General features: G+C 41.8%; 1 long non-coding RNA gene across 1 annotated transcript in view; it reads right to left on the bottom strand.

The window, feature by feature from the left end:
• Positions 1–12,352, bottom strand: part of LOC141278335 (uncharacterized) — a 50,335-nt gene extending 37,983 nt beyond the window's left edge. Inside the window, exon 1 of the long non-coding RNA XR_012330899.1 lies at positions 12,197–12,352. This is a non-coding gene — a long non-coding RNA (uncharacterized lncRNA). The remainder of the gene's footprint in view (positions 1–12,196) is intronic.
• Between the last annotated feature and the right edge of the window lie 9,884 nt (positions 12,353–22,236).

Raw genomic sequence — 22,236 nt, 5'->3', positions numbered from 1 at the left:
AGAAAGCCCAGAGATAAACCCACACACATATGGTCACCTTATCTTTGATAAAGGAGGCAGGAATGTACAGTGGAGAAAGGACAGCCTCTTTAATAAGTGATGCTGGGAAAACTGGACAGGTATATGTAAAAGTATGAGATTAGAACACTTCCTAACACCATACACAAAAATAAGCTCAAAATGGATTAAAGACCTAAATGTAAGGCCAGAAACTATCAAACTCTTGGAGGAAAACACAGGCAGAACACTCTATGACATAAATCACAGCAAGATCCTTTTTGACCCACCTTGCAGAGAAATGGAAATGAAAACAAACAAATGGGACCTAATGCAACTTCAAAGCTTTTGCACAGCAAAGGAAACCATAAACAAGACCAAAAGACAACCCTCAGAATGGGAGAAAATATTTGCAAATGAAGCAACTGACATAGGATTAATCTGCAAAATTTACAAGCAGCTCATGCAGCTCAATAACAAAAAACAAACAACCCAATCCAAAAATGGGCAGAAGACCTAAATAGCCATTTCTCCAAAGAAGATATACAGATTGCCAACAAACACATCAAAGAATGCTCAACATCATTAATCATTAGAGAAATGGAAATCAAAACTACAATGAGATATCATCTCACACCGGTCAGAATGGCCATCATCAACAAATTTAGAAACAATAAATGCTGGAGAGGGTGTGGAGAAAAGGGAACCCTCTTGCACTGCTGGTGGGAATGTGAATTGTTACAGCCAGTACGGAGAACAGTATGGAGGTTCCTTAAAAAACTACAAATAGAACTACCATTTGACCCAGCAATCCCACTACTGGGCATATACCCTGAGAAAACCATAATTCAAAAAGAGTCATGTACCAAAATGTTCGTTGCAGCTCTATTTACAATAGCCAGGAGATGGAAACAACCAAAGTGTCCATCATCGGATGAATGGATAAAGAAGATGTGGCACATATATACAATGGAGTATTACTCAGCCATAAAAAGAAACGAAACTGAGTTATTTGTAGTGAGGTGGATGGATCTAAAGTCTGTCATACAGAGTGAAGTAAGTCAGAAAGAGAAAGACAAATACTTTATATGTGCTAACACATATATAGAGAATCTAAGAAAAAAAAAGTTGCCATGTAGAACCTGGGGGTAAGACAGGAATAAAGACACAAACCTACTAGAGAATGGACTTGAGGATATGGGGAGGGGGAAGGGTAAGCTGTGACAAAGTGAGAGAGAGGCATGGACATATATACACTACCAAACGTAAAATGGATAGCTGGTGGGAAGCAGCCGCATAGCACGGGGAGATCAGCTCGGTGCTTTGTGACCACCTGGAGGGGTGGGATAGGGAGGGTGGGAGGGAGGGAGATGCAAGAGGGAGGAGATATGGGAACATATGTATAACTGATTCACTTTGTTATAAAGCAGAAAGTAACACACCATTGTAAAGCAATTATACTCCAATAAAGATGTAAAAAAAATAAAAATAAAAAAATAAAACTCTTTCCAAGTGGTGGTAATAGGGGATAGTGTGCATAAAAACCAAACAAAGATTCAGAGAACATGAAACTATATCATAAATACCTCTTGATCAGTTTCACTACCAAGTATGTGGCAAGTGTGCTAGAGGAGTCAATTAAAAGACCACTAAGCCAATACTAAAACTTCAGCGTGATGTTCCTGCCCTCAAGGAATCAAAGATGAGACACGTGGCTCATCAATTCCATTGCTCTGTGTCTATTCCAAAGGAAAAAAACATGGGCACACGACGAGTTGCATGCAGATATTCACAGCACCATTATTCATAATAGCCAAGAGGGGGAAAGAACTCAAATGTCCATCAACACAACATTAATGAATGAACACATACACAAAATGCAGCAGAGCCACACAATAAAATACTACACAGCAATAAAAAAAAGATAATGATGCATGCTATAATATGGATGAATCTCAAAAACATTATGCTAAGTAAAGGAAGTCATACCAAAAAGACCACATATTGCTTGATTTCACTTATATGAGATGTCTAGAGAAGGCAAAGCTATAGAGTCAGAAAGCAGATCAATGGCTTCCTATGGCTGGGGATGGCATCAGGGCCTAAGTGAAAATAGGTATGAGGGAACTGTATGGGAAGATGGAAATGTTCTAAAATTGCATTATAATGATGGTTTTGCAACTCAGTAAATTTAATAAAAATCACTAACATGTACATTTAAAGCGAGTAAATTTTATGGTATGTAAATTTATGGTATGTAAATATAGATATCTACATATAGATATATATAAAATATCTAGGAGTGGACAAGCAAAGTATAATTGCCATTCACTGTATCAGAGGCTGGTACAAAGTACTTTGTGCAGCTGTTTTTCAGGAAAGCCTATGAAAAGGTGTTTTCGTTGTGCCGGGTGCTAAAGGAAGAGTTGAAGTTCAGCACAGACAAGGACTTACTCATTTAATATTAATAGATTTCTCTCCCAATCTTTTATATGTTGTACTCACCCTGAGATAGCAACCATGCACAAACAGACTGCCAATGTGACAGATAACAAAAACTCATAGCATACACGACTGCTCATTTTAAATACAAAAGAATGTGTGGCACAAATACTGTTAATAATTTTAGACCTTAGTAGTTACAACTTCATAATGAGACAAATGTGGGTTCAAGCCTTACTTTTGTCCTTCACTAAGTCTGCGACCTTGGGAAAGTTCTACAGCCACTTTAAGCCTACTTCCACAACTGAAAAATGGAAGTAATACCAACATCTTAAAGGAATGAGAATTAAATGAGATACGACATATTTAAGCTGCTTTAGTTCAGATACTACCATACAGCAAGTGCTCAAGACATGTTAGATTTCAAGGAAATATAAAAGAAAAATCTAAGACATCTAAGGAAATCTAAAAGAAGAGGGGAATTTTGTTTTTAATGCTCTCCCAAAAAACATACATAAAGGGTCAAGGTGAATCAGATGAAGAGTGATGTGAACACCAGAACTGCATACAAATTTCCAACCTCACATATCCTAATTAATAAAAGTCACACTGTTTTGTTACTGGCCTGCATTTTCATTATCCTGTACATTCCCAACTACCAGACCTTGGCAGGGGTCATCCAGAGGCACTCAACATTCCTTCAGAGAGGGTCTTCCATTTCCAACCCATATCTGAAAGCATGAGAAGAGCAGTGCCAAGGCAGTAAGATCAAAGGAGAAGTGGGAAGTTATAGATTTGATCTAAGTCTTCTGTGCAGAATTTTTCTTGGTCAATGAGAAGTCTGGCAAAGAAAGGGAACCAGCCTGTTTACCCCACATGGAGAGTTTCCCAAAGCTATCACTGTAGCTGATACGTATAAATATGAACTAAATTTCATTAACTGTTATTAGTGAGAGGGAGGGCAATCTGAGCTAAAAATCAAGATTGTAAATTTTACATAGCCAAGGGAATAGAAAACATATCCACACACAAAACTTCTACACAAATATTCACAGCACCATTATTCATAATGCCCAAAAAGTGGAAACAATCTAAATGTCCATCAACTGATAAATGGATAAATAACATGGTATATTCATACAATGAAATATTATTTAGCAATGAAAAGAAATGAAATACTGATACATACATTTTTTGGATGAACTTTGCAAATACTATGCTAAGTAAAAGAAGCCAGTCAGAAAAGATCACATATTTTATAAACCCATTTACATTAAATGTCCAGAATAAACAAATCTGGACATTTATTATGGACAGAAAGTAGATTTGAGATTCCCAGGGGCTGGGGGAGGAGGAGGGGATATTAAAGAGTGACTGCTTAATGGGTACCAACCTTCTTTTTAAGGTAACGAAAATGTTCTAAAAGAAACTTGTATTGATGATTGCACAACTCTGCGCATACAAAAAGCCTTTGAATTGTACATTTTACCTGTACGTTTTTTGGTATCTGAATTGTACGTTTTTTGGTATCTGAATTATAGTTCAAAAAAAGATGTTTAAAAAAAAAGGAAAGAGGGACTTCCCTGGTGGCACAGTGGTTAAGAATCCGCCTGCCAATGCAGGGGACACAGGTTCGAGCCCTGGTCCGGGAAGATCCCACATGCCCCAGAGCAACTAAGCCCGTGCACCACAACTACTGAGCCCGCACGCCTAGAGCCCGTGCTCCGGAACAAGAAAAGCCACCGCAATGAGAAGCCCATGCACCACAACAAAGAGTAGTCCCCACTCAGCCCCCGCTCACTGCAGCTAGAGAAAGCCCACACACAGCAATGAAGACCCAATGCAGCCAAAAATAAATAAATAAATTTATTAAAAAATAAGAAAGGAAAGAACTAGATAACCTAATTAGCCCTATATCTATTGAATTGAATTTTCAGTTAAAAACCTTTCCATAAAGAAAACTCTAGGCCCACATGGTTTCACTGGTGATTTCTACCACACACTTAAGGAAGAAATAATACCAATTCTACAGAATCTCCTCGCAAAACAAAACTGCACAGGAGGGAATACTTCTCAATCCATTCTAATCCATTATGCTGATACCAAAATTAGACAAAAATTACAAGAAAAGTACAGACTAATATCCCCTGTGAACATAAATGGAAAAATTCTACACAAAACTTTACCATATAGTATTTAACAATCAATTACAAGGATGACACATCATGATCAAAGGGTTACACAAGGAATGCAAGATTGGATTCACATTTCAAAATCAACCGATGCAATTCACAACAGTGAAAAACTGAAAATGAAAAATCCATATGATTATCCAAATAGATACAGACAAAGCATTTGACAAAACCCAACATACACTCCTAATTTAAAACAAACTCTTAGCAAACTAGGAATAGAAGGAAACTTCCTCAACTTTATAAAGGGTATTTACAAAACATCTTCTGCTAGTATCATACTTAATGGGAAAACACTGAATATTTTCCTCCTAATTTCAGTAAAAAAAAAAAAAACAGGGATGTATATACTCTTACAACTTCCATTTACCACTGTACTGGAGGCTTTAGCCAATACAATTAGGCAAGAAAGGAATAAGATGCAATGAGATTAGCGGGAACAAGTTAAACTACCTTTACTCATAGACAACATGATCATCTATCTAGGGAATCTACAAAAAAGGTACTAGACTTCAAAAAGTTAAACACAGGGGCTTCCCTGGTGGCGCAGTGGTTGAAAGTCCACCTGCCGATGCAGGGGACACGGGTTTGTGCCCTGGTCCGGGAAGATCCCACATGCTGCGGAGCGGCTGGGCCTGTGAGCCATGGCTGCGCATCTGGAGCCTGTGCTCCGCAACAGGAGAGGCCACAACAGTGAGAGGGCCGCGTACCACACACACACACACACACACACACACAAACACAGAATTACCACATGACCCTGTAATTCCACTCCTAGGTATAAACCCAAAAGAATGGAAAACAGGTACTCAAGCAAATACATTTACACATGTTCATAATAGCAGCACTATCCACCACAGCCAAAAGAGGGAAATAGCACACATGACCATCAATGGGTGAATGGTTAAATAAATTGTAGTATGTATAAACAATGGAATAGTACTCGGCCATAAAAAGAAATGAAGTACGAATTCATGCTACCATGTGGATGAACCTCCAATTAAGTGAAAAAAGCTGACACAAAGGGTGATATATTGTATAATTTCATTCACATGAAATACCTAGGATAGACAAATCTATTGATATAGAAAGAAGGCTGTTGGCTGGCAGGCTCTGGGGGAAGAGAATAATGGGGAGAAATTACTTTATGAGTAAAGGTTTTACATTGGGGTTATTAAAATATTTTGGAACTAGACAGAGATGGTGGTTGCACAACACTGAGAATATACTAAATGCCACTGAATTAAATGGTTAATTTTATGTTTTATTAATTTCATCTCAATAAATTACTAGTTTTAAAAAAAGCTACTAGAACTAATGAGTTTAGCAAAAAAAGAAAATTACAGACCAATATCACTGATGAGTATAGATGCAAAAATCCTCAACAAAATACTAGCAAACAGAATCCAACAACACATTAAAAGGATCATACACCATGATCAAGTGGGATTTATCCCAGGGATGCAAGGATTCTTCAATATACACAAGTCAATCAATGTGTACACCATATTAACAAATTGAAGAAGAAAAACCATATGCTCATCTCAATAGATGCAGAAAAAGCTTTTGACAAAATTCAACACCCATTTATGATAAAAACTCTTCAGATAGTGGGCATAGAGGGAACATACCTCAACACAATAAAGTCCATATACAACAAACTTACAGCTAACATCATACTCAACAGTGAAAAGCTGAAAGCATATCCTCTAAGATCAGGAACAAGGCAAGGATGTCCACTCTCACCACTTTTATTCAACATAGTTTTTGGAAGTCCTAGCTTCCAAATCAGAGGAGAAAAAGAAATAAAAGAAAACAAATTGGAAAAGAAGAAGTAAAACTGGCACTGTTTGCAGATGACATGATACCATACATAGAAAATCCTAAACATGCCACCAGAAAACTACTAGAACTAATCAATGAATTTGGTAAGGTTGCATAAATAAGAACACACAGAAATCTCTTGCATTCCCTATACACTAACAACAAAAGATCAGGAAGAGAAATTAAGGAAACAATCCCATTCATCACTGCAACAAAAAGAATAAAATACCTAGGAATAAACTTACCTAAGCAGGTAAAAGACCTGTACTCAGAAAACTGTAAGACACTAGTGAAAGAAATCAAAGAAGACACAAAGAGATGGAAAGATATACCGTGTTCATGGATTGGAAGAATCAATATTGTTAAAATGATTATACTACCCAAGGCATTCTACAAATCCAAATGCAATCCCTATCAATTTACCAATGACATTTTTCACTGAAAAATGAATTTTACAAAATCTTAAAATTTGTATGGAGACACAAAAGACTCCCAATAGCAAAAGCAATCTTGAGAAAGAAAAATAGAGCTGGAGGAATAAGGCTCCCTGACTTCAGATTATACTACAAAGCCACAGTCATCAAAACAGTATGGTACTGGCACAAAAATAAATATAGATCAATGGAACAGGAGAGAAAGCCCAGAAATAAACCCACACACCTATGGTCAATTAATCTATGACAAAGGAGGCAACAGTACACAATGGTGGAAAGACAGTCTCTTCAACAAACAATGTTGGGGAAACTGGAGAGCTACATGTAGAAAAATGAAATTAGATGATTTCTTAACACCATACACACAAAAACAAACTCAAAATGGATTAAAGACCTAAATGTAAGACCGGACACTATAAAACTCTCAGAGGAAAACATAGGAAGAACACTCTCTAACATAAATCACAGCAAGATCTTTTTTGACTCACCTCCTAGAGTAATGGAAATAAAAACAACAATAAACAAATGGGACCTAATGAAACTTAAAAGCTTTTGCACAGCAAAGGAAACCATAAACAAGATGAAAAGACAACCCTCAGAATGGGAGAAAATATTTGCAAATGAATAAATGGTCAAAGATTAATCTCCAAAATATACAAACAGCTCATGCAGCTCAATATGAAAAAAACAAACAACCCAATCCAGAAATGGGCAGAAGAGTTAATAGACATTTCTCCAAAGAAGACATACAGATGGCCAACAAACACATGAAAAGATGCTCAACATCACTAATTATTAAAGAAATGCAAATCAGAATTACAATGAGGTATGACCTCACACTGGTTAGAATGGTCATCATTAGACAATCTACAAGCAATAAATGCTGCAGAGGGTGTGGAGAGAAGGGAACCCTCTTGCATTGTTTTGGTAGGAATGTTAATTTATACAGCCACTATGGAGAACAGGATGGAGGTTCCTTAAAAAACTAAAAATAGAATTACCATATGACCCAGCAATCCCACTACTGGGCATATACCCAGAGAAAACCATAATTCAAAAAGACACATGCACCCCAATGTTCACTGCAGCACTATTTACAATAGCCAGGTCACAGGAGCAACCTAAATGTCCACTGACAGATGAATGGATAAAGAAGATGTGGTACATATATACAATGGAATATTACTCAGCCATAAAAAGGAATGAAATTGGGTCATTTGCAGAGACGTGGATGGACCTAGAGACTGTCATACGGAGTGAAGTAAGTCAGAAAGAGAAAAACAAATATTGTATATTAATGCATATTTGTGGAATCTAAAAAAATGGTAGAGATGAACGGGTTTTCAAGGCAGAAATAGAGACACAGATGTAGAGAACAAACGTATGGACACCAAGCAGGTAAAGGGGTGGTGGGATGAAATGGGAGATTGGGATTAATATATACACTAATATGTATAAACTAGATAGCTAATGAGAATCTGCTCTATAGCACAGGAAACTCCACTTTGCTGTGCAGTAGAAACTAACACAACATTGTAAAACAACTATACCCCAATTAAAAAAAAAATGGGCTGAAGACTTAAATAGGCATTTCTCCAAAGAAGATGCACAAATGGCCCACATGAATATGAAAAGATGGCTCAGCTTCACTCATCATTAGGGAAACACAAATTAAGACCACAAACCTTCTACCTGTTAGGATGGCTATTACCAAAAAGTCAAAATACAACAAGTGTTGGTGAGGATGTGGGTAAACAGGAACCCTTGTATACTGTTGGTAGGAATGCAAAATGGTGGAGTTGCTATGGAAAACAGCATGGAGCCTCCTCAAAAAATTAAAAACTTAAGTACCATATGATCCAGCAATCTCACTTCTGGGTATATATCCAAAAGAATGGAAATCAGGATCTTGAAGAGATATCTGCACCCCCAAGTTCACAGCAGCCACTATTCACAACAGCCAAGATGTGGAAACAATGTAAATGTCCATCAGGGGATGAAGAGATAAAGAAAATGTGGTATACATATACAATGGAATGTTATTTAGGCATTAAAGAGAAGAAAATTCTGCAATATGCAACAACATAGATGAACCCAGAGGACATTATGCTAAGGGAAGTAAGCCAGTCATAGAATAATAAATAATGCATGATACCACTTACATGAGACATCTAAAATAGTCAAACTCATAGAATCACAGAATGGAATGTTGCTTGCCAGGGGCTGGGGGGAGGAGGTTAAGGTCAGGAAGTTGCTAATCGATAGGCATAAAATTTCAGTTATGCAAGATGAAGATCTGCTGAACAACACTGTGCCTAGTTAACCATATTGTATTGTACACTTAAAAATTTGTTATGAGGGTAGGAAAAATTTACTATTTTTCTGGCTCACAGAGCCCTCCTTGAAGAAAGAGCTTAATGTACAATGTCAATAAATAATTTGGAAATACCTTCAAAGTCAACGGCGAGGGTGACTTATAAAGCAAAGAAGAAAGTTTTGTTACTGCATGTGTTTAGTAATGCCTTTGAAAATCTGTGTTTAGCAGTTATTTCAATAACATTATATAACAGTCTGAAGCATTAAAAACGGACTGGGGCAAGGGAATGTAGTCAAAAGACTAAAAATAATTTTTATCTAAATTATGAGCTTTTTCAAGTATAGCTGGTACTTTCAATAAAGTCCACAAGAGAGCTGGCAAATCTCAAGCTATAATTAAGAATTTTCAAAGATTAATCTGTACATGAAAGCAAATAACACAACAGTGGAATTATTCAAATTGCAGGCTTCAGGAGGTCAAAAATAAGACAAAGATTTAGATTAAAATGCTGATTTTGTAGTGAACAGACCTCTAATCCTAAAAATGTGAAAATATACTTTCTACCATGGAAATACAGTGTGTCAGCATCCTCCAGGATTGTTACAATTAAAAAGACAGACAATAAAAAGTGTTGGCAAGGATGTGGAAAAACTGGTATCCCTATACATTGCTGTTGGAAATGTAAAGTGGTGCACCCACTGTGTAAAACACAGTGCACTTCCTCACATAGTTAAACCTAGAATTACTGTATGTCCCCGATATTCCACTCCTAGGTATATATTCAAGAGAATACTTTTTCTTACAAAATAGTTTTTCTTACACAAAAACTTGTATATGAATGTTCACAGCAGCATTATTCACAATAGCCAAAAGGTGTAAACACCCAAATGTCCATCAACTGATGAGTGGATAAATAAAATGTAATATATGCATACAATGTAGCATTATTCAGCCATAAAAAAAGAACGAAGTACTGTTACATGCTACAACATGGACAAACCTTAAATGCATGTGAAGTAAAAGAAACCAGTCACATAAGACCACATATTGTATGATTCCATTTATAAGAGATATCCAGAGTAGGCAATCCATAGAGACAGAGAGTAGATGAGCTGTTGCCAGAGCAAGGGAAGCAGGGAGAGAGGAAATAACTGCTAATGGCCATAACGTTTCTTTTTCAGGTGATAACAATGTTCTGGAATTAGTGCTAATGATTGCAGAACTTTGTGAATATACTAAAAATCACTGAATTGTACACTTTGAAAGATACAGTGCATCAGAGCAGGGTGATACATCTGATTAAACAAGGCACAATCTCTGTGACCTGGGGGCCATGAACAGTTCAGCTGTTTCCCACTTAAATATATCACAAATTACATACCTTCTTGTGGCCAAGTATCAAAGACAGACACTGTCAAATCACAAACATGAACCAGAAAGCTGATATGACACCACCTCTCATGTACAAAGCTGCCAGAGATTCAGCTGAAAGGCTGGATTTTGCTGAAACCTCTTATGGTTGATGTGTTCCAAGAATTCATCAATAAATACACATTTAAGTACAGAGCTGAGAAAATATTTTTCCCAAGCACTTCTTGCTCTAGCCAGATCCATCTTTTGGTCTTCAGAACTACAGGAAGAAAGTCTCAGCATTATTTTTACCTTGAATACGAATGTTTCCAGAATATACTAAATTCCTGACTAAGTGTTTTATAAGAAACTGTGTTCTGTGTCTACAACATGGGAATAAGGCACTGTAATACATATGATCCTAAAAGGACCCATTTCCCCTACCAGTTATGGGTAGATGGGAAGAAATTTGTCCCAAGCATAGTAATTAATATCACCAATGATATTCAATAATCTGGAAAAGAGCTGTTGACTACAGCAGAGGTTGACCTTCAATTATAATGAGGGTCAATAAAGGGCCAATTACCCAGAACATTAAAATTCACCGACAACAGCTTTTAGCACTCCATTTTTAAAGAAAAAGGATTATGCCCTTAGTGTTTACACTCCAAATCCAAAATTGTAGGATGCTATCAGGGGCTCTTATAGTCAACACAGACACTCAAACCAAGCTTGTAGTACCACAGATTACATGTGCTTCACAGCAAAGGCCTACGTTTGTGTTGATCACCTACCCCCAGAGCTTAGCACAGTGATTAGCATTTTATTAGTAACATTTCTTAAACTAATATTTGATGAAATCCAATCTAAAATAATGACCTTAAGCCACTGTAAAATGGGAATTTAAAAAAATATAACATATCCCTCTTATACCTCTACTTACGAAAGCAGTAGAGGAAGAGAACTTTTAGAGGGATTTTTCACGTTCCCTTTTTCTTTTTTTTTCTTTGCGGTACGCGGGCCTCTCACTGTTGTGGCCTCTTCCGTTGCGGAGCACAGGCTCCTGACGCGCAGGCTCAGCGGCCATGGCTCACGGGCCCAGCCGCTCCACGGCATGTGGAATCTTCCCAAACCGGGGCACAAACCCGCGTCCCCTGCATCGGCAGGCGGACTCTCAACCCCTGCGCCACCAGGGAAGCCCTCAAGTTCCCTTTTAAAGCACATACTGACTATAGTCACTCTTCCAAGAGCAAATTAAATAAGTACAAAGAAATACTGTACAATAGACGTCTACCATCATTTTCGCATCTGGGGCAAAGGATGAGCTTGGATAAGTTAAATACTTTATTAGCCAGGCTGCCCACAGGAAGGGACTGATTATTCTCTTTTGACCCCATGATAAAGGATTAAAATGAAGTCATTTGTTCTCAGGTTCTAGGGACAAGCTGGCCACACGTGTTTACAATGGACCTCCCGTACAAACACAAAAAGAGAGAGAGCAGAGGGCAAATCCTAGGTGTTTCGTTAATAGATTATACCTGTAGTGAAAAGGGTTTCCTCTGGTTTGGGGCCACCACCTATAGGCTGCACTACAGTATCCTGTGATAACTGTGTAGCGTGAACAGACAGCAGGCTCTCACCTCCACCACCTACAAGTTACGTGAGCTTAAAACTCGTCTAGGCTTTAGGCTCTTCATCGATAAAACACGTAATCATCACCGCAGCTGACTCGGGATTTGCTCAAGGAAGAAATTAGCTTCTGTATATGGAAAACAGCTGGAACAGAAAGCAGATACTCGAAAACATAAATCCCCTCCCTGAACCTGTCACTGGTATCAGAGGTAAACCCAGACACACACACACACACACACACACACACACACACACACTCCACAAAGGTTTTCCACGGCAGTTTTCCAGCACGTGCATCCAGGGTGCCAAAAAGAATTAGGGTGTCCTTGCCCTCGGGGAACGTCCAGTCAGGCTCAGGAGATGAGCAGCTTGAGCGGCTATACAGACTTATCACTAGGCAGGCCCGGCTGCGGCTGAACGCCTGCCGAGCCAGTGTGAGGCAGACACCCTACACACCTGGGCGGGTACTTAAAAAGCTGGGCCACAAGTGCTAAAAACTCGACTCAAACCAGCTTAAGCAATACTACAATAAAAAAAAGCCGTACCTCAGAGAGTACGATGTTGAAGCTCAAAATCGGCTTCTGGCAGCACTCACCTCTGCACACGTCCGCCTCAGGCCGAGATGGGTTTCTCCCTCGGTCTGCAACATGGCGCCGGCCACCCGTTTGCCTGCGGCAGAGACGCAGGGCTTCCTTCCAGACGGCCTTTAAGAGCCCATACTTACTTCTCATTGGCCCAAACTGGCTTGGGCCTGCCTACCCTTCAACCAATCAGTAGCAAGAGAGAGCTGACTAATCATGACTGTCTTAAAGCCTAATCAATGGGTGGAAGGGACGCTTCAGAGTCAATCGCGCTGTCTATTACAAAGCACCCAGTAAATGAATATTTGGTGAAGGAATGGATAGAGTAATGAATGGCTGAATCTATAATATAATGGAATATGTGCTCTTTTTGAAGGATTTTTTTTTCCGGGGAAGGACGGGGGGGAGGGGTGCTGCTTTTGATTTGAGTTCCATATAATTACAGTCACCTGAGCATACCCGAAATGACTTCATTGGAAAGCTATCAGCAATTAGGCAGACCACCATTAATATTACCAATCAAGTAGTACGAGTCAGGCAGTATGTAGAGTGTAACTTGGGCTTAAGAGCACAGGATTTGGAGACAGGCCTGGGTTCAAATCCTGTCTCTACCATTTACTAGGTATGTCATCTTGGACAAGTTGCTTAACCTCTGGACGTCTGTTTCCTTATCTGCCAAATGGAGAAACCACAGTTCCTACCTCACAATGTTTTTGTGAGGATTCAATAATAAAACATAGGTGAATGGTCAGTATACTGAATATTTAATGGATGCTAGCCGTTATTACCATTCACAATAAATCCATCCCAAATCAGCTTTACTTTCATGTAAACTGTACGTGAAATTAGGAGAGGAAAGGCACCTGTTCTCTGGCTGATAAAGCATTAAAATAGTCCTCTTATTAGCTGGAAGAATTGGGAGAAGGCAGGCTGCTCTTATAGAAGGTAGACTGGTCCTGTTCTATGATAATGCCATCCTGGATGCCCTGCCACTAAGAAGGCAAGCCACAGATAATATTTTTGTTTCTTCTCTATTTTTCTAAAATAGACACATGTTACTTTTACAATGAACAACAAATAAACAGTTGATCTTAGTTAAGTATCAGAGTGACAGGCATGCACAATAATTCTTTGGAGTTGACAGGAAGATGGGCTACTGTGAGCTGGAAGACCTCACTGGAGTAGGAGGTGGAATCTTCAGCTCTGGGAGGAAGACAGGGAAGGAAGTGGGTGGGGGAGGGGGGATATGCCAGAGGAATAATATGAGCCCATCTTTGGGGACAGGAACATATGATGAACAGTTACTGCTTTGGTGCTGAACATCTGTTTACCGTTCTTCTAGTAACACTCCCTCCATATTCTTTGGGAGAAAGGACCCTCTATCATTCTCAGTTCACGTGCTGACCTTGCCCCTGAGCTTGACTAGGCAGATGATGAGTCAGCATATTCCATCCAAGTAGATTAGAGGTGGTCATGGGAACCAAGTTGGTCCAGGGTAAAGCCTAGAAGTTTTGCTGAAATTTTGGGGACAGAGGGACTCTCTGAGGTACTTTAGCTGATAGAATGCCCACCTGGAGCTATGCCCACCTGGTGGCTATGTTGGTACTGTGAGAAACCCTGCCTGAAAATGAAATAAAGCTGAGGGAAGAGACAGAGGGGGCAGCTCTCTGATGACGTCATTGTGCATCTGGATACAACCATTTCTGAATGCAATTGCATCTCCTGGTCTCTTCACTTCTGTGGGCCAACAAAATCCTTTCTTATTTAAGCCATTCTGAGTTTGGTTTCTATCACTACCAGCCAAAAGAGTCTCATTCAGGGACTTCCCTGGCAGTCCAGTGGTTAAGAGTTCACCTTCCAATTCACGGGGTGAGGGTTTGATCCCTAGTCAAGGAGCTAAGATCCCACATGACTCTTGGCCAAAAAAAAAAAAAAACAACCAAAAACATAAAACAGAAGCAATATTGTAACAAATTCAATAAAGACTTTAAAAATGGTTCACATCAAAAAAAATCTTTTTTTAAATTAGTTATCTATTTTATACACATCAGTGTACACATGTCAATCCCAATCTCCCAATTCATCACACCACCACCACCCCCGCCCCCCGCTTTCCCCCCTTGGTGTCCATACGTTTGTTCTCTACATCTGTGTCTCTATTTCTACCTTGAAAACTGGTTCATCTTAAAAAAAAAAAAGTCTCATTCAGTGGCATACCAAAAGAAGGCATACCAACAGAACACCTTGCAGGGAGGAATATTTTATCATGACCTGGTTTAGAACTGCCAGCTCAGTAAAAAAGCACACCAGCTCTTAGCTGTTTGACTTCTCTATAGACAATGTATCTCCTTATTGGTGGCCCCAGGCACACTGCTCCTACCGTCCCCTCCCACCCCATCCCCACTCCCCATCTCTGCCCTGGTCCCATACAGTCAATGAAGAGGAATCATAGATTTTGAAATGCTTATGATCTCAGAAAGGCTCTAATTCAATCACTCCGTTTATCAATAAGGAACTAAGACCTGGAGAGCGAATAAATTTGGCCAAGGTCTGACTTGCGTTGGTTCAGAGAAGCGTTAAGAAGGGGCAGCAGAGTGCCCGAGTAACCCATGAAACAGATGAGCAACATAAAATAAAAGTCCTCCGTGGGCCTGGGGCATTTCTGTTCCCGTGCCCTCTGCTATCCACCGGGTGCGGGTATGAGTGGGGAGTTTTTTCAGTCTACTGCTTTCATGCTCAAGGATTCAGCCACAGCCATCAGCTCGAAAGACTAGTCTATTTTTATCCAGGCAGAGATTCTGGCACTTGGACCACGTCTTTGTTTCAAACACAGCTGAAGAGCTGGGTTGGAAGAGCAGAGATCTCACCAAATCCCTTGTACCTCCTCACACTGGCACACACCATCTTAAGATCAGGAGTTCTCGGAAGGGCTTTTGTGGATGAAAAGCTAGGAAACTGTCCCTAAAACAGTTTACGGACATCTCCGGATTAGGGGTCCACCAGCAGTTATAGTTTCACATATGTTGATGAGGGATAAGATTGAGACCCTAGACCCGCCCCTCCCTGATCAAAGTTAGATGACTGTTCTGGAAACAACAAAATCCCCACTGCATTTCCCATCCCCCCACCCCCACCCCAAACATCTTTCCCTTTAGTCACTCTTACCCTGGGTTAGTTGTAAAACAAACAGAAAGGCTGCTCTCTCCATTTCTGCCTACACCCTTAATTTGGTCCTGCTGGGCAGTGAAACAAGTACCTTGACGAGAAAGAAGGGGTAGAGAAGGACAAAACTACTGTGTTATTAGATTGATTTTCTGTTGGGCATTTGGCCCTAGACAACTGTTTATAAGGAAGGTCAGGTGTCTGAAGATCTGGGTTCAAACACCAGCTCCAGCAGTTACAGGCTTTGTGAACTTGGACGAATCATTCTGTGCCTCAGTCTTCTCATCTGTAAAACGGAGCCCATCGTACCAGCTTCACAGGGTGCTAAAGTGAAAGGGAGTCAAGTAAGTTCTCCCTTTAGTGTTCATGGATGACAGTTACCAGGTCAGATTACTGCCTGCCAAGTTCCTTTCCCACATCTCCACACTCAAAGAATCCAGCAACAGAGGCCCGTGGGACACTCGCTGGGTCGCTGACCTGGGCAGCAGTCCTGCTCGAGCTCAACTCCAGACATCCTGGGTCTCAGACCGGTACTAATGTCTTTAATGGCTCCGAGCTACACTCATATTTACCAGAAATACATAAATCAGGTAATTATGGGTGGCACAAAACAAAACAGGGCCCAAGGAAGGTCAGGCTGACAGAGCACAGAGAAAAACTCCCCTCCGGCGCTGTTCCCGCCCTGGCCCAGGGTGGAGGCCAGCAGGCCCTCATCTGTCAGGTGGGAAGCATCAGCTGGGCCTGAAGAGTTAGCAGCTGTTTTGCCTGGCTGTGGCCTCCCACCTCCAAACAAACCTGGTTGCTTTCTTTTTTAACAATAAGGTAGAGGCAAGGTACTCTAAGTCCCTTCCCAGAAGGGAGGCATGAGCGCTCCATCCTGCAGCAAACAATCCTTTATTCATCCTGAAAGAATCTTCCAAACTCTTCCTAGGCCAGCAAATTCCCTATAGAAGGCTTCTGCAGTGGAAGCAGCCAACTGTCTTCAGAGGGAATTTTCTCCTTTATGGTTGAAGTCTGCAGTGGCCTGTGAGAGGAATGGTTTCTGTCCTACTTTGTTGGTCCCGACAGGATGACCATGGGACAAGGCCCTTTCAGCAGCTCTGTTCTTCACAGATGGAGCCTTCTTTGAGTCACAGCTTAAATGTTGCCTCCTGCTTGGAGCTGTCCCTGACCCCATACACCCTTCTGGCACCAGGAATGTCTCCTTCACAACTCTCACATCTTTCATTTTTGTTCATTTCTTTATTTGTGCACATTTGACTAATGCAAATCATTTGTTCCTGGCTGTCTTCTCTACAGGGCTGTGAGGAGAGGAGGGGTCAAGTCTGTCTTAATCATACCTGCAACCCCAGGATTTAGCATTGCGCCTGGGCCCCAGTGGGTGGGTGTTGAATGGGTCTCACCCATGTCACTTCTTTGGGCTTCAGCTTCTCCAACAACAAAGGACAAGCTTCTGGATTACCTGACAATACTGAAAACCCTGTGATTCTGTGAGGAGAGGGCTACAAAGAGCCCGGACAAGTTCACCTCCATGAGTCAGGCTCCCACATATAAGCAAAAACTGAGGGAGGGCTTACAAGTTTCCAGCTAGCAGTTATGTTGAAAAGCTGGGCCATGCCGTTGTCGGATGACTCATTGCAGATGCCCTCACACCCTCAGCAAGGTTAGAGACCTCATCGGAATGGGGATTCCTGGCCAAAATGCAACTGGAGGTTTAGCATGCCACAGCAGCTGAACAGGAAGGGTACCAGGGAGAAAGAATAAAGGCGATTGGACCACACTAGGCCTGGTCTTCAGCTGAAGCATCTTCTTCCGTGTTTGGGGCTCTACCCTCCACCCTCCAGTCCCCCAAGCCTCTCACCCCTCCCCCCAGAGCCCTGGACTGAAAGCTCAGGCAGGCAGGAGTCCCTGGACCCAGCTCCAGTCTCTGGGCTCAGAGGGAGGAGATAGTCTTACTGCAGACTCAGAAGTGCCTGTCCATGGCACAGACTAAGGATGTCATTTCCAGCTGGGGGTTCACAAGTGCCAGTTTTAGAAAGGTCCTCCTCCCCCCTTCTGTGGGCTCTTTCTAGTCCTGTATTTTAACCCCGAAAGGGATCCATTGTGGCAATTAGCTAATCAGATAAACCCCTCTTCTCTGCCTTTTCTCTTGGCAATGAAGAGCAGTTTACACGCATATTGAAATCAAAGTGCACTTACCCTTTGAATTGTCTAAGAATCTCTATTACTGCTACATTTGCATTCAAAGTGTGAAAGGACATGTTCAAGGACATTCAGGGAAAACTTGTTGTAGTAGCAAAAGATTGAAAGGAGCTTAATGTCCATCACTAGGAGATGTTGAATAAATAAATAACTACATCCCCAAGTGATGCAGCCCTACGTAGCCATTAAAAAGGAAGGTCTCTATGTATCGATACAGAAATATTCCCAAGAATATTAAAGAAAGCAAGATGCAGAAGAGTGTTTACAGCATGCTGTCATTTACTTAAAAATCTGCATATACCTAAATGCGTGTTACATGTGTTGAATTATGTCATCCCCAAATTCTTACGTTGAGGACCTAACGCCCAGTACCTCCAAATATGATCTTACTTGGAAGATAAGGTCTTTACAGAGGTAGTTAATTAAAATAAGGCCATGAGGTTGGACCCTAATTAAATATGACTGGTATCCCTATAAAAAGGTGATATTTGGATACACATGCACAGAGTGAGAACGCCACGTGAACACAAAGGCAGAGATTGGGTGATGCACCTACAGGCCAAGGAATGTCAAGGATTGCCAGCAAGACACCAGAAGCTAGGCAACAGGCATGGGACATACCCTCTCTCACAGCCTTCAGAAGGAACCAACCCTATCAACACCTTGTTCTTAGACTTCTAGCCTGCAGCAGCCTTGGTAAGCTAATACAGCCTCTGTGTGTGTGTGTGTGTGTGTGTGTGTGTGTGTGGACAAACACACACACAAAAAGCCCAATGATATGGATTGCCTCCACAGAGGGAAACAGAGGTGGGAAAGAAAAATCTCACATTTCTTTTATACCTTTTGAATTTTGGACGCAGTGTGTCTATGTATTACCTTCTGAGTTCCTCCAAGCTCCCCACCCCAACCCCCAATAAATCATTATATATACAAGCAAATAAAAGTAGCCTTCAGGAGACTACCCTCCTCACCCAGAAAATAACCACGTCTTCCCAATCTAACCTTCAGGTATCAATATGCTTTCACCTCTGGTGCCAAGTCCGACCGATTGTGAGGGTTTGTTTCTGGGCTCGGAGGAGGAGAGTTCATCAATCAGTTAGCATGTCTGCCAGGTGTAGGGAGGGACCAAGGGGCGGGAGCTACAACATCGGCCAGCCCTGACCTATCCCATTACTGGCCCAGGCTGGGAATTTCAGGTTGGTTTGGGAGTGTAGAGGGTAGTACACAAGTAATCCTCATCTTCCTGTAATGGGAAGCCTTATTATTATGGAGATCTACTACAGTGTATGGGTCAGACAGGTGGCTCCCGAATATGTGACAGGATGACTCAGCTCACGTCTGAATCTGGGCCAACTGTGTGTGAAGAAATCCTTCTTCCTTTCTGGAGTAAATGGGCAGATGGATAGTCATCGTGTGAATCACAAAGCCCAAGGCCCCAAATGTTTGTACAGATGGAGAAAAATGAGATCCCGTGCAGGAGGCGCCCATCTCCTCAGACTATGGGGTCTGCCCCCTGCATGTACTGCATCTGTCAGAATGCATGCACTCCAAGAGGCAGACCAAGCCCCCGGGGTGGAGGGGCGCAGAGCCTTGGCGTGACCACAGGTACTGCCTGGACCTTGGCCACCTCCCAAAGTAGAAATGACCAGAAAGTTGGAACAAAACTCATTGTGGAAGAAATTAGAACAAAGGCTGTTAAGTGAATGCCAGGGTCAGTCTAACCCTGCTTCTAAATATCATAGGAAAACATGACCATGTGTGCAAATGGACACCTCACATGTCAGCATTTTATGCTGTTTACATATTATTCTATCTCTGGGGGATAATAGCTAAAGCCTTTTAACAAGATCAGCTTTTTCTCTGATCTCATAGAAAGTAAATTACCCCAGCCAGCAAATCCAGGATACATTTTTTTTTTTTTTTAATGGCCAGAGACATCCCCTCAGAGATCTGCTGCGAAGGCAGGAGATCAGGGAGACAGGTAAAGAAAGAATACAAGTTCACCTGGAAGAAGGTTGAGATAAAGGTGAATTTGGAGCCTTGGACTCTACCTTGCATAAGAACCAACATTCTAGTATTTAGGCAAGATTATAAAGCTACAGCGAAAGGGCGATGCTTCTAGGGCACAGTGGTGCTCTGTGGTACTCTAGGCACGTTATACATGTCTTTTCCCCAAGACAGGCAAGTTCAGCGCTGGGAGTACGTTAAGTCAACAGCACAGAATCCTCGATCATGAAGAGGATGCAGTATAAACATAGAAACAACCAATGACAAGGCAGACTCGCGGGTTATACTAACAAAGGCGCGGAAAACATGCTCTGGGAGCAGAGAAGAGGGAGACAAGGAGACTTCCTTTCCAGAGAAGGTGACTTTTGAACTCAGTTTGAAAGGTAAGTAGGGATCTTCTGGGTTAAAAAATGGAGGAGAAAGGAGAGTCCAAACAGAAGGAAGACCTCGTTCAAAGGCTCACTAGTGAATGAATAAGGAGGATTCAGGGAACCAGCAAGCAGCCTCGTATGCTGGAGGGTGGGGATTTGGGGAAAGATGAAGCTGGAGAGGTGGGCTGAGCCTTGCATGCCCACTCGAGAGTCCACACTCCATCCTTGAGTCGCTGGGGGAGCCAGCACATGCTTCACCATGGTGGGAGAATCATCACATTTCCTACTCCGGAGGTAACTTTGCCCTTAATGTGAAGAGTGGACCAGGCTTGTGGGACCTGGTAGAAGGGAAACTAGGTAGGAGGCTGCTGAAATAGTCCAAGGGAGAGAGAGATCATAAAGACCTGAAAGTCAACATGTGACATGAAGAGGGAGAATCAGGTCTGGGCCGTTTGGGATTTGGAATGGACAGGACCTTCCTAAAGGAACAGCTCGGGGGAGGATGATTTTGAGATTTCCAACTTGGCTTGTGACATCACCCAAAACAGAGGGCATAGGAGAAGGGGGGGCAAGGTGTCATTTTGGACGTGCCGAGGCTGAGGTGCCTGCGGGTCATCTAGCGATGTCCGGCAAGCAGGCAGAGATATGGGTGTGGAGCCCGGGAGAGAGGAGTCTGGAGGAATATCTTTCTTATGACACATTCCTGTCAAGCCTCCATTCCTGGGGTTTGGCTAAGGCCACTGTGGACAGATTGGTGGCGGGGAGTGCTACTCTGAGATCCTGAGTGTAGACTCTCCCAGTCCTAAGAGCGAGGCAGGTTTCTTCCTCTGCCTCTGTGTGGGGACCAGAATTTGCACAGGCTCGTGTGCCTGGCAGAGAGTGGAAGTGAAAACATATTCCACTGTTCCGGGGGCCTAGCACTGAAGTTCCGTCTTCAGCCACATGTTTTCCAGGTAAACTTCTCACCCAAGATGAACTTCTTGCAGAATCACAGAAGTCTCCAGAACCCCAGGGCTCAGCTAGCGAACTGGAACCTTGAGATGGGAGAGAAAGAGGCAGGAAGAAGCTCTCTCCCCACGCCCCCGCCCGCCATCCCCAGGACCCCAGTAGGAACTGAAGTCAGAAGAAAATCAACACTAAAAGCAGTTGGTGATTGGTGTTATCAGAAGATGGGCTGGCCAGGGCAGGTAAAGGAGAAGGAAAGAAGTTCCAGCATATTTTAATGGAATGGCTCTGATTCTAGATAATTTCAGAATGACATCATAATAACATTAGTTTATACCTGAAGATACGTCAGGATGCATGAGCATAAAAGCTATATCATTTGCATTATCTCACTTACTAAACACCACCCTTGTGAGTTTGGCTCTGTATTAAAGTTATTACCCCCATTTTGTGGATGAGGAAAATTGGAGGCATAGAGGTTTCATGACCTACCCCAAATTGTCTATCTGACGAGTGGCGTATCTGAGTTTTGGAAGCAGTCTGTCTGACTCCAGAGGTGCCCTCTTAACCACAAAGCCCCAGGCTCCCCAGCATATGTGTGCAACTTTGTGCTGCTAAAAGTACTGCCACATATTTATGTCCTCCAGATGGACAGCGACAGGGCCAGGACTAAACTTTTAACCTGAAATGGCTTTCTATGGAGTTCACTGGGGCTGGAAGGGAGACCCAGGATTTGGTGCACTGCTGTCGCTTCCAGGCATATGAGCCTGAGACATAGCA

Source organism: Tursiops truncatus, chromosome 3 (genome assembly GCF_011762595.2).
Source record: "Tursiops truncatus isolate mTurTru1 chromosome 3, mTurTru1.mat.Y, whole genome shotgun sequence".
NCBI lineage: Eukaryota > Metazoa > Chordata > Mammalia > Artiodactyla > Delphinidae > Tursiops > Tursiops truncatus.
The sequence above is the reverse complement of the archived record's forward strand: the minus strand, read 5'-3'. Positions and strand labels throughout refer to the sequence as shown.